Source organism: Chrysemys picta, chromosome 1 (assembly GCF_011386835.1).
Source record: "Chrysemys picta bellii isolate R12L10 chromosome 1, ASM1138683v2, whole genome shotgun sequence".
Lineage (NCBI taxonomy): Eukaryota > Metazoa > Chordata > Testudines > Emydidae > Chrysemys > Chrysemys picta.
Window position 1 is genome coordinate 18,425,183 of NC_088791.1, and position 15,673 is coordinate 18,440,855.

A 15,673-nucleotide genomic window follows, 5' to 3' on the forward strand; every position below is an offset into this window, starting at 1 on the left:
AGGTAGCCTAAGAAAAGCAGAGCACCCCAAATTTTATGGGGTGTGGAAGTCCAGATAAGGGAAAAGGGGCTGGAACCCTCATGCCTATGCGTAAGGGTTATGGGTGTGAGTGTAACACAGAATAAAAGGGATTCCCCAGCATGAAGACAGATGAAGAATCCAACAGAAGACCCTCCAAAGATGACCATCTGTTGAGAAATCCAACCATCTCTATGGTACCCTTGGGGATGTGAGTATGAAAACATTGATGCTGGATCTTTTATGGTTTTTCTCCATCTTCATTGATGTATCTATGACTGTGGCACTGATTATCAGTGTAGTAAGGCTTTTAATAAAGGGAACATTGATAACTTGTGAATGTTGTTGTGGGCACTGCTATCATTCCTTGTGTGCCCCTACAGTCTCCAGACCTGATGATATTTCTAATAGCGGTTCTCACACTGCTAATTCTGATACTGTAGCCCTCAGGGAGCATGAACCTTTAGCACTGATTATTGTGGTTTAAGATACCATTGGAAACACCAACCTACCAGTATTATAAAGGCTACACTATTTGCCCCTGGTAGGGCATGTTATTCAAATATGAAGTACTTGTGTGCATTGTTTATTAATTGTCCTGAGGGAGTACCTAGAGACACTAGTTAGGGATCCCTGTTCTGCTAAACACTCTACATGCATATAATCGAAGAGAGAGTCCCTGCACCAAATAGTTTATTATGAGGGAAATAGTCAGAATATTAAAAAAACGGCAACCGAATAATTTAATTCCTGCATCAACCTGAGCCCTATGTCACTAAATAAATACTTTCCCTCTATCTTTCATCCATTTATAGTCCAAAGGAAACAGCCCATTTTCCTGGGGGGGAGCTGTGAGTTCTGAGTCAAAAGCCGTGTTTTCATTGTCTCTTTTTCTGTCTGAGGTCTAATGAACTGCAATTTGAAAGAGAAAAGGTGTTAAATAATCCGGTACTAAAATCAGCAAGGTAATTGGAGCACATTTACTGGCTCCTTTCTTTTAGGTGGTCATTTCAAGAATCAGACAAATGAACACCTTAGAGGATGGCAGCGTACTTAAAAAATCACCACAGCAAATACTCCGTGACTAGTAATTAACTGTGCCTTTGCAGCTGCGAAAGTGAGACCTTGATAAAGCACATTAAATCCATTGTTGAGCGGCCAAGTGCTTTAAACAGCGAATTGAAAGGAAAGTTGCCCCAGAATATCAAAAAGCATGTAATGCACAACGTCTTGAAGAAGATTCTACTTATTTGCATGTCTTTCTAGAGACTTGGATGCAGAATGCAAGTACATTTCATAAAGTATTAAGGAACATAGGAATGGCCAGACCCTAAGTCCATCTAGGCAAGTGCCCTGTCTCTGATAGCGGTCAGCACCAGCTGCTTCAGAGGAAGGTACAAGAAGCTCTGCAGAAGGTTATTACAGGATAACCTGCTCCCAGGGAAAATTTCTTCCGACGTCTCAATGATTTGTAGATTGGCTTATGCTTCTGATTTCCATTTCTAGGTGAAAGATTTGAAAAGGGCCTATCCCAGACTCTAGGCACCCATGACCAATGTGTAAAGTATTTGCATCCAACCATGCCCTGGACATGGCCAACCAAACCCCCTCCTCCCCTCAAATTCCAGACTTTCCTCACTCAGCATCTCTCAAAGGGCTTGAGATGGGCATTGCCTGAAAGGTCATCAGCAGAGCGAGCTTATTTCAGACCAAAGGGGTGAGCCACTGCCAAAGTTCAGGGCCCGCATGTGGAAGGTCTTACTGGCAGCTCCCTTGCGATCAAACCAAGGGTGTATTTCTACTGCAGCTGCAGGGAGCGACGCAGTCTATCAGGTGTGTGAGTCCTCAGCTTTCAGGGCTTGATAGACCAAAACCGGAACCTTAAGGCTTGTTTTTTCTATGAGAAATATTGCACCAGTGTAACTGTATCAACCAAAGCTTGAGCTTGTTACACCAGGTAAATGTTTAATATAGATGCTCTTAAACCAATTTAATTTGTGCTTAAGCTGGTTTAACTTAATGTGATGTCTATAAGAAATCAACCCTATTTACCACAGTGGATAAATAAAATAGGAGTCTAGCTAGAAATTTTGAACTTCCTGGTCCATTGAAACACCAACAATTCAACACCAAAATCTTTGGGCCATGAAAGCACTCGTGGAGGAGAGGCAGTATTGCCTAGTGGATAGTCTGGGACTCAGCTGAACTGAGTATCAGCCCTGTCTCTGACATTGGCCTGCAGGGTGACCTTGGTCAAGTCACTTCACTGCTCTACGCCTCAATTTTGCCATCTGTAAAATGGGGATAATGATATTTGCCTCCTTTGAAAAGCACTTTGATGTGTATGGATGCAAAGTGCTATGTAAGAGGTTGTTGTTGTTATTATTACCATAATCAGATCCACTGTTGAAACATTCCAAAAATCCTTTTCCTCAGTCATATCAAAACATACTGACCTCCCACCCACAGCCAGATCTCCCAAGCCCCTTTCCTCCTGCACCCAAAGGTATGCACAAGTCTTTGATTTTTATATCTCTTGGCACCAGACTTTCTGTTAAATAATTTTAAAGAATTTAAACTTATGGCAGCCAAATTCTTCCCTGTGGAACTGCATTGAAATCAGTGTCATTATGCCAGGAATTAATATGGCTAGCACATCTCCCTTGTCGTGGGACACTGGGTTTTTATGTTCTTTTCCTTTCTTCACTGACTTCTTTTCTTCTATAGCTGCCTGTCTCTTTCCTGTTTTTTTCCCCAGTGACAAGCTTTGCTACACACAAAGGCCTTGATCATGCAGTCAGACTCTAATGGGGCTCTGCACAGGCATAAGAGGCTGGGCTAGCAGATCTGATTTCATGTTTTCCTTCCCCACCCTCCCTTCTAAACCACTCCACCCATACTCTCCCTTCCCAGTTTTCTCCACCCTTGTTTTTTCTGTCTCCCATCTCACACATTTCTGTCCCAGCTCATCCCACTGCTCAGTCCCTCCTCCCAGCAGGGAGACACTGGGGCAGAAATGTCTAGTGGATAGGGCACTACAATAGAATTCAAGAGACCAGGGTTTTATTTGTGACTCTGCTACTGATTTGCTGTTGGCCTTGTGCAAGTCACTTCTCTCTCTTTCCCATGCCTTCCTTTGTCCATTTACACTGTATAGGCTTCAGGACAGACACTGTCTTTCATTGTGTGTTATTCATGTCCAGCTCAATGGAGCCCTGATTTGGGTTGGGAGCTGTAATATAAGTAGGCTTGGAAGGACTAGATGTTTATCAGTAAATGTCGCTAAACATTGATTTCACCATACAAACACACACACCAATGAAAAAATATTTCCATTGATAGTAACTGAAATTTACAGAGAGGCAAAATAAGAAAAATGCTGCTTGAGAATTTATCAGAGTTTGATTTAAGAATACTTATTTTGTATATTTGGTCATGTGATCTTGACAATTTGGGTTTTCATGGTTTTAAAGCTTTAACTTCTTGAATCTCAACATCTACACTTATTAAATAATTATTGTCTGACCCCCCCGTTATGGTTCCCCCCTAATTTCCCACAAATGTGAAAATTTAAATTGATAAAACTTTTATGTAGCTGTGAACATTTAAATAAATAAAAATAGAAAAAAAATTATCCATTGAAATTAGAAAGAAATAAAATTTCCAAGGATATAAATAGAATCATGACTATTAACTCACCGCACACTAGCATCCTTGCAGTGCTCTCTCTCTCTTGTTCTATTAATTCCAACCCCATTTTTATCACCCCAGATCTGTCTTTCTGCTTCTGCCCCACTCCATATTCCATTATCCCTCCTCTGAGATCTTCAACCATTTTATCTCTTGTCCTCTGCTGGGGTTTCCATATCTTTCGTGCCCTATTTCCTTATGTCTTTGCCATGCTCCTCAAGCCCCGTCAGTCCATCCTCTTCCCCCCCTTTCCCATCAAAGCAAACTGTGTCTGATGAGCTTCTCCAAGCCATCCTCTGCCACCACAATCCATGCACAATGGTGCTGCATGGATGCAACGATGACTTTCTCAGATGTGTACATGTATTGTGTTTATCTTCTTCCTGAGCATGTTAGGAAGCTCACAGGAGAAGGATAAAAGTGATGAATACAGGCTAATAATATGTGTCTGTGAAAATTGCATTAAGATGGCATAGCAACAATCAGTATGAAAAACAACTTAGGCAAATGATAAAACCATCAGCATGTAATAATAATAATTTCACTGCACGTATGTGGTAGCTTATGTTGCAAAAAAAAAAAAAAAATCTTGGCCAAGATTTTTACAAGCACTCAGTAATTAACCCCCACAACCCACTACTCAGAGAGGTAAGTATAATTATTCTCCATCTTACCAATGGGGAAAGTGAGACACAAAGATATTAAAACAATTTGGCAGAACTTGGGTTAGAATTTAGAGGTTCCAGGTTTCTAATCCCTTGTGCAATTCACTAGAGACTAGTCGACTCCTGTACTAAAACCATAGCACAGAGGCACCTCATGGATTCAGGTATATATATTGTAATGGTTACTCCAATTTTTTTTACGGTAATGCAACAAGCAGCAACAAAAATATGGAGCTGGCATGCTGTTAGCTTTTTTTTGTAGATTATTTCAATATCTGTTATTTCAGCACAACATAAATCATAAGGATATTTTATTAAATAGCTGGATTACCTATCTATGGGATTTAATTCTGTTGGATTTGTCATAGTGATCTGCAAGACACAAGTATTAAAAATATGAACATATTAAAGGCAGAGAGAATTCTGATTGATCCGGCTCCCTATGTAGATGAAGCTGCAAAGTGCATTTTCTTCTACCTGACTTGAGTTTATTCCATGGAATAATAGTCTGTGAACTAAAAATAGTCTCTCAACTGCAAACAACAGGCAACAGTCTTCCCAGCATTGTCTGTATTCTTCACTTGCTCTGCATGTGGAACTCCTATTGGTTTCCATGGGAGTTCTGTGCTAGGAATTTATGCTGAATATTCAATAAAGAACTAACAGGTGGATTGGAGAGCAAAGGGAATCTAATTTGTTTAATATTTGTTGCCTTCCTCAACTCTCAAAAACAAAAAAATCAGCTGTATGAGAGAGTGTTAGAGGATGGACCAATACCACCAAATGCAAGGACAATTGGATCAGATCCACAGCTGGGTTAAACTGACAGGGGTCCACTGATGTTGACAGAGTTACACCAATTTACACCAGTTGAGGATGTAGCCAGGACCGTCCCGGGGCGGAAGTGACGAATTTGTCACCTCTGGGACTGACTGCGCTGGGTGGCGGGTAGGGGAGGCTGGGGGAGGTGGTGCCTCCCCAAACAGCTAGGCGTGGCCCCACCCACACTCTGCCCCCAGCTTCAGCGGTGATGCTGGGCTCCAGGGGCAGGGCCGGTGCAACCACTAGGCCAGGGGTAGGCAACCTATGGCACATGTGCCAAAGGCGGCACGCGAGCTGATTTTCAGTGGCACTCACACTGCCCAGGGCCTGGCCACTGGTCCGGGGGGCTCTGCATTTTAATTTAATTTTAAATGAAGCTTCTTAAACATTTTAAAAACCTTATTTACTTTACATGCAACAATAGTTTAGTTATATATTATAGACTTGTAGAAAGAGACCTTCTAAAAATGTTAAAATGTATTACTGGCACGCAAAACCTTCAATTAGAGTGAATAAATGAAGACTCGGCGTACCACTTCTGAAAGGTTGCCGACCCCTGCAGTAGGTGGACTAGGCGGCCGCCTAGGGTGCCAAGTGGTTGGGGGTGCCAAAAAGCAGCGCCCCCCCCAATATTTTTAAACAGCGGAGCACAAGGCTGCCACTGCTCCTTGCCTCCCGGCTCCAGAGGAGCCGCCCGCAGCACGGCCAGTCCCTCCCCCCGGGGTAGCAGCCGGCGGTGGAGCAGGGAAGGGGAGGGTCTAGCGCTAGCAGCTGCGCCTTCTTCCCCGCGCCGTGGGCCGAGCTGGGTTCCCCTCCGCCCCCAGGGCTCTCAGCGGCAGCAGCAACAGCAGGCTCGGGTGTGTGTGTGTGGGGGGGCTGGCTGCCTGTGCCACCGCTGAGAGCCCCGGGGGCGGCGGGGAGCCCGGCTCAGCCCACAGCGCGGGGAAGAAGGAACAGCTGTGCTCTGTTCTTCGGGCAGAGAAACTGGGTGTTTACTCCACCTGCAAGGTATCTAGCCGGGCCGCAGGGAGCCACACGGGCCCGCGGAGCGCCGGGGGGTGGGCAGGTCCAGTCCCTGGCCTGGGGAATGGTGTATGTGGGAGCAACCCGGGCACCCCTCCCCCAGCCAGCACCACCCCCTCCAACACCCACCGACCAGCTAACTCCTCCCCTGTGCACCCCCTACCCCAACAACCCACCCTGTCCTGCCACTTTTGCCTCTGGGCAACCTCCACCTGGCAACCCCCCCCCCCCCGAGCCAGCCACGGTCACCTTCACCCCTGCATCAACCTCGGGACCCCCCCCCCACCTGCCATCTCCCTCCTGTCCAGTCCTCCCTTGTGCAAACCTGTCCCTGCCACCTTCACCCCCCTGCAACAACCCCAGGCATGGACACCCCCCTCCTGCCCACTTCTCCCTTGTGCCACTCCCTCCTTGCCACTGCAACCTCTGCAACGAGCCCCTTTTGCCTCTGTGCTATCTCTTCCCTGCCACTACACCCCCGCCCCCTCCAACTCTTGGCCACCTCCACCTCCTGCAACAATCCCGTACACCCCCCTCTCTGCCACCTTCACCCCCTGGAAGAGCCCCCATACGACCCCCCTCTTTGCAGCCTCCCCCCTCCATGCCCCCCTGCACTTTGTGAACATCTGGGCCCCTGGGGAGAACTTGGCCGTAGGAGGGTGGGGGCTGGACATCAGAGAGGGGCCGCAAGGTGGAAGTTTCACCTAGGGCGCAAAATATCCTTGCACCGGCCCTGTCCAAGGGGCTGGGGCCACACCGCCCACCTTCCCACGGCTGGGAGGCTGTGGCGGCACCTCGTGCTCTCCCTCCCGGCACTCTCTCCATTGGGTGGAAGGGGCGGGGCTGGGCTGGGGGCTAGCTTCCCCCAGCCAGCGGTTCACGCGCCACTCATGTGCGCCGGCCCACGGGGCCCCTCAAAGCGCAGGGCCTTGAGCAGTCGCCCTGATTTCCCATACCCTAGAGATGGCTCTGGATGTAGCCATATGTATTCAGTTCATTGATGTAATTTTAACAATATTTTGCCATTTGTCCTGTTGTGTTTGGGTACTAGACGGCCCTAAATCTCTCAATTTGCCCTGCTCTTACCATCCTTTATCGAAACAGCCTTAATGTTATTTTAATGTTGATTTTGTCATATACAACTTATTTATTTGTCTCACTAGCACGCCTGATCTTGTGAGATATGCAGGCTGTTTTTTCAGACATTTGGCTGCTTAATGAACTTAACCTTGCAACCTACTGAATTTCTACGCATAAATTCTATGCATTTAGTCAGCCCTGGATAGCTGGGATTTATTTAAACACCTTGTAACTCTGTTCTGAATGGGTTAGGTATAATTTAGACATTTTGGAACATGAGGATACCTAGCGGGATATGAGTCATTAAAGAAATGGCTTCCTGGTTCCACGTGTACTTTGGTTGATTCAGATAGTAACTGTGTTCCCTGATGAGACATGAAAGTCTAATCTGTGAACTGTCAGGCCCTTTGTTCTATTTAGAGTCATCTTTAGGTCTCAGTAACAGCAAGGCAGGCAATGCTGGCGGATTTAAGTATTAAAAAAACCTGCAAAATGATACCTTGGGACAGATACTCACAGTGATATGACTCTGAAGTCAGTTGAGTTACTCCAGATTTACACTGGTGTAACTTCCATCAGAATTTGGCTCTGTAGCTTTTAGTGGGAAAGGAGAAACAAATATGTCTACAAGATCAGCGAGGAGCATGGTATAAGAACCTGAATAGAATAGTAAGACATCATTAGACTGAGCAGGAACTCACTAGTAAGCGCCTGTCTTTTACTCATGTAATCCTAGAGAGTGAAAACCAAGGCATAAATAATCAGTCACACAACAGATTCTACTTAACAAAGCAAAGCAAAGAATATATACTCACTGAGAGAGAAGGTGAAAAGATGGATGAACTGCATAGTGAAACAAAGGTTCCAGACCATGAGGCTCAAGAGATGTAGACTGATAATTGTACTACACGCAGATGAGTCTTTATAAGATTGAGGTCCTAGTATGTAAGGGGAAATGCTAGGTAACCTTCAGAGTACCAGAGAGAAGGAAAAGCCTTCCAGCCAGCTCCAGACGAATGAGACACAGAAAGAGAGGATACGGCCACACACCAAAAAAGGACCCATAGCAGTGAGTTTCAGAGCCTAGGTCAACTGATCTCAGCTTGTGGGGCTCACACCGTGGGGCTGAAAATAGCAGCGTAGACGTTCCCTCTCAGGCTGGAGCCCAGGCTCTTAAACCCGGGGAGGGGGGAGAGTCTCGGAGTCTGGGTTACAGCCCAAGCCCAAATGTCTACACCGCTATTTTTAGCCCTGCAGCACAAGCCCCACAAGCCTGAGTCAGTTGACCCAGCGCTGAGACTTGCTGCTGCATTTTTTTGGGCGCTGTATATATGCACCCAGAGATACAGGGAGAAATGGCAAAAAAAAAATCAATGTGAAGAACTACGCTGGGGAAATCACGAGAATGCATCATTGGCGGACTGTAAGACTCAAACTCCCAACATCAAAGGCAGCAAGAAGCAAAGGTCCAGCCTTTCATCAGAGAACTGCAGCCCGCAACAGGTTGTAACAGAAAAGCCTGAAAAAATTGGTGCTGAAGCAAGCAATGCAAGAAATCAGAAATGCTAGTCCTAGCTCATTGCAAATAATCCTTCTGACATGAGCAGAAAAATAGGCATTTTCTAGGATATTTAGAGTATTGCACATTAATACTGACCTGAATTTAAATCTTTGACTTCACTGAGACGTGGCATTCATAGTCTAATACAGTGGTTTTCAACTTTTTTTCATTTGCAGACCCCCTAAACAATTTCAAATGGAGATATGAACCCCTTTGGAAATCTTAGACATAGTCTGCAGACCTCCAAGGGTCTGTGGACCATATGTTGAAAACCACTGGTCTAACAGAAATGTTTTAAAAGATATTACCTGGGGGGAAATTCTTTGCTTTGGCTTGTGCATCCTCCTCTATGCTTGCTCAACAGAAGAGATGAACCTGCTATAGCACTTAATTGCAGCAGGTACTCTGTGAACTCCAGCTGTAGAGGTTTATGCTTTTAGCTTTGGAGATCATCGGGTCAGACCCCCGTCACAACCAAAGGGAATGTCATCACACATGCATGAGATACTAATCCAAATGAGAAAGTTATTTTCATAGCTTAATGTTGCATGAGATGGTTATCAGCATAAGTTTAGTGGAAGGAGAATGTAATGTTTTCTGAGAAGCGCAGAACCTAATTTTTTATAATTAATAAGTTTGATATGAATAACATGCTTCAACTTGCATACTATCTTGCCTACTTTTCTAATCATTTTTGCTTCACCTTACTAGTGACTTATTTTGCATCCATGAAGATTGGGAACAGTTCAATGAACTTAAGTTAATTTATAGAGTTAAGGCCAGAAAGAAGCATGGAGATCATCTAGTCTTATCTGGATAACATAGGCCATAGGATGTTCCTGTATAAACTTCTGCTTCAAGTTCAATAACTTTGGTGCATAAGGGCCGACTCTGTGGGTGCTCCAGGGCTGGAGCACCCACGGGGAAAAATTAGTAGGTGCTCTGCATCCACTGGCAGACAAGCTCCCCTCACCCCCCGCCCCACCTCCTTCCCCTGCTCTCCCTTCCCTGAACGTGCCACGTCCCTGCTCCTCTGCCTACCTCCCAGCGCTTCCTGCCCGGCCGCCACCAAACAGCTGTTTGGCAGCATTAGCATGCTCCAGGATGGGGGGAGGAAGAGTGGGAACATGGCACGCTCAGGGGAGGAGGCAGGGAAGAGGCGGGACCGGGGCGGGGATTTGGGGAAGGAGTTGGAAAAGGGGCAGGGAGGGGCGGAGTTGGGGCGGGATCTTTGGGGAAGGGGTTGGAATGGGGGCGGGGCAGGGGTGGGGCCTCATGGAAGAGATAGAGTGGGGGCGGGGCCAGGGACAGAGGAGGGGTCGAGCACCATGGGAAAGAAGGGAAGTTGGCACCTATGCTTTGGTGAACTTACTAGAGCACATATTTTAGAAAAATACCCAGTCATGATTTAAAAATTTCCAGTGATAGAAAATCTACCACCACCCTTGGTAAATGGTTCCAATGGTAAATTACTTTCATTATTAAAAATGGTCATCTTATTTCTAGTCTAAATTAGTTTAGCTTCAACTTCCAGCCACTAGATCGTGTTACTTTTGTCTGCTAGATTGAAGAATCCTTTATTATCAAATTCCTGTCCCCCCTTGTAGATACTTACAGACTGTCACCCTTTAAACTTTTCTTTGATAACCTAAATTGATTAAGCTCCTTGAGAAAATCACTCTAAGGCATGTTTTCCAATCCTTTCATCATTGTCATGGCTCTTCTCTGAACCCTCTCCAATTTTTCATCATCTTTCTTGAGGTGAAGACTTCCAAGGCTAGATCCCCAAAAGGGACTTAGACTCATCAACACTGAACATTTAGGCAACCTCTCACCTAGTGGAATCCACAATGGTCAACCAGGCTCCCTATACAATGCAAGGGGAGAGTTGGATGCTTAGGAATGGGATTTGCAAGAGCCAGCACGCTGAGCCTTAATTTACCAATGGGAAATGCTGAGGAGAAGGGTAGGGCCTAAACCTTGCCCCTCAAAGGGAGTTAGGTGTCTAAATCCAGTCCCTCTGTTTGGGAATCACAGCCAGGAACCCTCCCCTGAAGGTAGGTGGATAAGGCCTTTCTCACGAAACAAACAAAAAAACAATCCCCCCCTCCAAAAAAAACTCTAAGAAGAAAGAGGTGCTGCCCCCATAGGCTATACCCCAGTGGTTAGAGCATTTACCCAGGATTCAAATCCCTCTCTGCCTGGTGTAGAGCAGGGATTTCAACTCAGGTCTCCTGTGTTTCAGGTGGATGCCCTGAGGGCATGGGGTATTCTGGGGTGGGTCTTTCTCAGTCTCTTCTGTTGAAACTCTCCTACTGTGTATAAATACTTAAGAGGTCATTGGAAAAGGGACTTGCGTCTTCCATACCCTGGGTGAGTGCTGTTGTGTTAATCTCAAGGCTCAACAGAGTTAAAGGTGTGTATTAACTCTTTCACTGTTCAATATTAAAACAGCAATACAAAGGTTGGGGTGGGGGTGGAGTTCTATATAGACACTGATTTACTTCGGTGCTCATGTTAAAGTTGGAAGTTTATTGATCAAACAGACCGAAGAACAAGAAATCAAAACAAGGATTTATATTGAAACTGAATTTGGGCAATTACGCGAAACAAACGATCAAAACTAAAATTAAGTCTTTCTCCTTTTAGAGGCACAATATCAGAGCCTTTAATATTCACTAACAACCTTTCTTTGTGAAAAGGGAAAGATTAATTTTACTCTCAGTTCTGAGGTGTGAAGTGTATTCACCTTTCCAGGTTTTAATTAGCAGGCAGACACAAGGTGGAAGGGAGACAGTATAGAACAGATGGGGGAAATTCAGCTTTTGTTGATTTTTTGGAACACTGGACAACTGGTAGGTCACAAATGGATGCCTTTGGATGGCAGGTTGGCCATGGCACCTGTTGCTTGGACCCAGGCACACATGCTGGTCAGGGATGTTGTCTGGTTGGGTCCTTTCTCCTCAGACAGGGCAGGGCTGAAGAGGCCATATCATAATGCGTTCAGTCAGGAGTGGCGCCAGAGTTTTTTCTGCATTCGGCGGCGGGGGTCCTTCCGCTCCACATCTTCGGGGCACTTCAGCGGTGGGTCCCGGAGCGAGTGAAGGACCTGCCGCCGAATTTCCACCAAAGACCCAGAGTGGAAGGACCCCCCGCCACCGAATTCTGCTGAGGGCGGCAAAATGCCGCCCCCCAAATCCTGCTGCCCTAGGCGACTGCCTAGGGTCACCTAGCGGAAGCGCCGGCCCTGCGTTCAGTGCTGTTGATTTCAGGATCCATTGAAATGCTGAGAGAGTGAGGATAGAAGGAAAAAAAGTAGTGGGGAAGAAAGAAACACAAAAAGGAAGGGAAACAGAACAGGCTGCAGTGCTGAGAATGAGATATCCCCACTGATGGGCTTAGGACTGGATGCCATAATGATATGTTGACTTTCAGGACTCACAGGTGAAAACAAAGTTCCTTAAGGAAGAGCAAGGCCTAATGGCCTTCCTCTTGAGAAGAAAATGCTTCGGTCTCTTCTGTTCCTTTTGTGTTGGGGTTGAGGAAGATGAGCTAAGCTGGGATGAGTTGAACTGGGATGAGTGGCATTTCACTGAGCTGAATTGATAATTTTTCAGTCTCCTTTTCAGAATCCCAAAAATGGTGTGTGTGGGAGGGAAGGTGGGTTACATATTTTTGTCCATCAGTTAAGCCTAATTTCCACCACACCAATTTCAGTCCATTAATTTCCAGATCCACCTCTTGTTCACTAAGCATATCCTTAACACAGTCTTTCAGTTCTATTAGTAGCCCTCTTTAGTTTGGACTAATTCAGTCTCCCTATCTGGTTTTCTTGCACTTGTTCGTAACATTCTTTATTGAAAATAATTTGACCTATTTTCCATGATTCAGTCTCAAACAGGCAAAAAGTTATAGATTATTGTGACATTTTATGAAGTGTCACATATTTTGTGCAGTAGAGCTCACGATTAGGGTAAATTTATAAGCCCACTTATCACATCAGTGCCCTTAACTCTGGGCGATAGAGTCATTCTCATGCATCTGCTGGTCCAATGACTATAAAGTATGTCATACAAAATGGCACAACTTCAAGAGGTGAGAATTAAGGTGTTTTATGCCTGAATACACCATTGACTAGTGGTTAAGCACTCATCTAGGAAAAGGGGAAGATCTGGTTTGAATCCCTGCTCTGCATCAGGCAGAACACTGACTTGAACTTGGGCCTTTCACACCCTTGGTGAGTCTTTTAATCGATGGGCTACAAATTTCCAGTGGGAAACCACTGACTGGTCTTTGTTCAGGGCCCAATTTGGTGAGTCAGATAGGTGGGGCAACACCTAGTTTGGTATCGCACTGGGGCTTAGGCATGAGCTAGGCACCTAGGTGTCAGGATTTAGGCAGCTCTCCACATGCCCAATGGCAGAAATTTAGGTGGCGAGAGACTTTACCAATGGAAATTTAGGTACATAGGGAATTTAGGCACCTATAGGTTTAGGCAGCTGCTGAGTGAGCATTTTGAAGAGCTAAATTTTGGATGTAGGCACCTAAAATGGCAGTTGGGTGCAGTGGCGGATTTAGAGTTAGTGGGGCCCTGTGCGCAGATTCATTTGCGCCTCCCCTCACCCCCGGGGAACCAGACAAGAAAAAGAACATTTTCTCTTATCTTCCACCCCCCGTCCCCATTTTTCATTCTTTTTTTCTTCATTATCCTCCTATATTATAAGTAATGGGAAGTAAATGAAAATAAAGTGAGGTACCTTGATTGGGGCAGGGGGTTGGGGTGCAGGAGGAGGTGCGGGGGGCTGGCTCTAGGAGGAAGGTTGGGTGCTGGTTGCAGGCTGTGGGCTGGGGCGGGGGGTTGGGATGTGGGAGGAGGGGTGAGGGGTGTGGGTTCTGGGGGATGTTTGGGTGCTGGGTGCAGGCTGTGGGCTGGGGCAGGGGGTTGGGATGTGGGAGGAGGGGTGAGGGGTGTGGGTTCTGGGGGATGTTTGGGTGCTGGGTGCAGGCTGTGGGCTGGGGCAGGGGGTTGGGGTGTGGGATGGGGACAGGGGGGCTGTGCTTACCTTGGGTGGCATGGCTCCCAAAGCAACCAGCACCCCCCCCCCAAGCAGTGGCTCCTAGGTGTGGGGGGCAAGAGGTCTCCGTGTGCTGCTGCCCGCAGGTGCTGCCCCCTCAGCTCCCATTGGTTGCAGTTCCCGGCCAATGGTAGCTGCGGAGTCGGCACTCGGGGCGGGGGCAGTGCATGGAGCCACCTCCCCCCACCAGTGGTGCACAGAGATGTGACAGCAGCTGGCCACTTCCGGAAGCAGCATGGGGCCACCAGCCATGGCATGCAGGCAGCCTGCCTGAGCCCTGCTGCGCCGCCGGCCGGGACTCTGGGGCAGGTTGTCAGAGGGGGGATATGATTGCTCTCTTTAAATATATCAGAGGGATAAATACCAGGGAGGGAGAGGAATTATTTCAGCTCAGTACTAATGTGGACACGAGAATGAATGGATATAAACTGGCCGTGGGGAAGTTTAGGCTTGAAATTAGACGAAGGTTTCTAACCATCAGAGGGGTGAAATTTTGGAACAGCCTTCCGAGGGAAACAGTGGGGGCGAAAGACCTCTCTGGCTTTAAGATTAAGCTTGATAAGTTTATGGAGGGAATGGTTTGATGGGATAACGTGATTTTAGTCAATTAATCAACAGTGTGCCATCGCTGGTAAATAGTATCAATGGTCAATGAAGGTCTGGCTGCAGAATCTTGCCTGCATGCTCGGGGTTCTACTGATCGCCATATTTGGGGTTGGGAAGGAATTTTCCTCCAGGGTAGATTGGCAGAGGCCCTGGAGGTTTTTCGCCTTCCTCCGCAGCATGGGGCAGGGGTCGCTAGCTGGAGGATTCTCTGCGACTTGAAGTCCTTAAATCACAGGATTTGGGGACTTCAACAGCTGAGTCAAAGGAAAGGGGGTGGGTCAGCTTTTGTGGCCTGCATCATGCGGGAGGTCAGACTAGATGATCATACTGGTCCCTTCTGACCTTAAAGTCTATGAGTCTATATTTGTCCTGCATTTTGGGGGTCGTCCTGTCATTGGGGGCCCAGTGCCAATGCATGGTTTGTTTCATGGTAAATCCGCTCCTGGTTGGGTGCCTAAATCCCTTTATGGAGCTAGCATGTAATGTTTAATCACATTATCAGTGCGTGTGCTTGTGTGGGAGCTCTTGTGTTAACAGTGAGATTAACACAAGGTACCTGATGGCCAGTGAATGCCTTGTGTTCGCGTGGCCATGCTGGATTTTGTACAAGTCACTGGAAGAAGGTGGAAACTAAACATGGTGAGAAAATGGAACCTGAGAGTTAAACAGAGTATCTGTCAGTCAGGTCAGTTCTGAACTGAAACCTAAATGTAATTAAAAGGGAGAGAAAAGATTCACCACAGTATTAATAAAATCCAGGAAACATCAGCATAGACCCACTGAAAAAAAGAGAAAACAGCCTTGAAATAATTTTAAGATATAGACGCATGTTATCTAAAGAATAGTGTAATCTTAATTCTTGATATTATAGTGTAATAAAGAAATACTTACCTGATAATCTGTTGCCAGGAATCCTTTTGTGCGTGTATCCTTTGAGTTAATGTCATAAGTCATAGGAAAAAGGCTAGTATCATATCATACTCTAAGTATCTAATCATACTCTATTCAGCACTGATGAGGCCTCAGCTGGAGTCCAATTCTGGGTGCCATGCTTTAAGAATGATATGGACAAATTGGAGAGAGGCCAGAGGAGAGCAACAAAAATGACAGACACTTTAGAAAATCTGATTTTT

The 15,673-nt window shown here is 46.2% G+C and overlaps 1 protein-coding gene across 4 annotated transcripts in view; it reads right to left on the minus strand.

Moving 5' to 3' along the window:
* GRM3 (glutamate metabotropic receptor 3) overlaps positions 1 to 15,673 on the minus strand; it is a 157,047-nt gene that overhangs the window by 104,626 nt on the left and 36,748 nt on the right. The window lies entirely within an intron of this gene.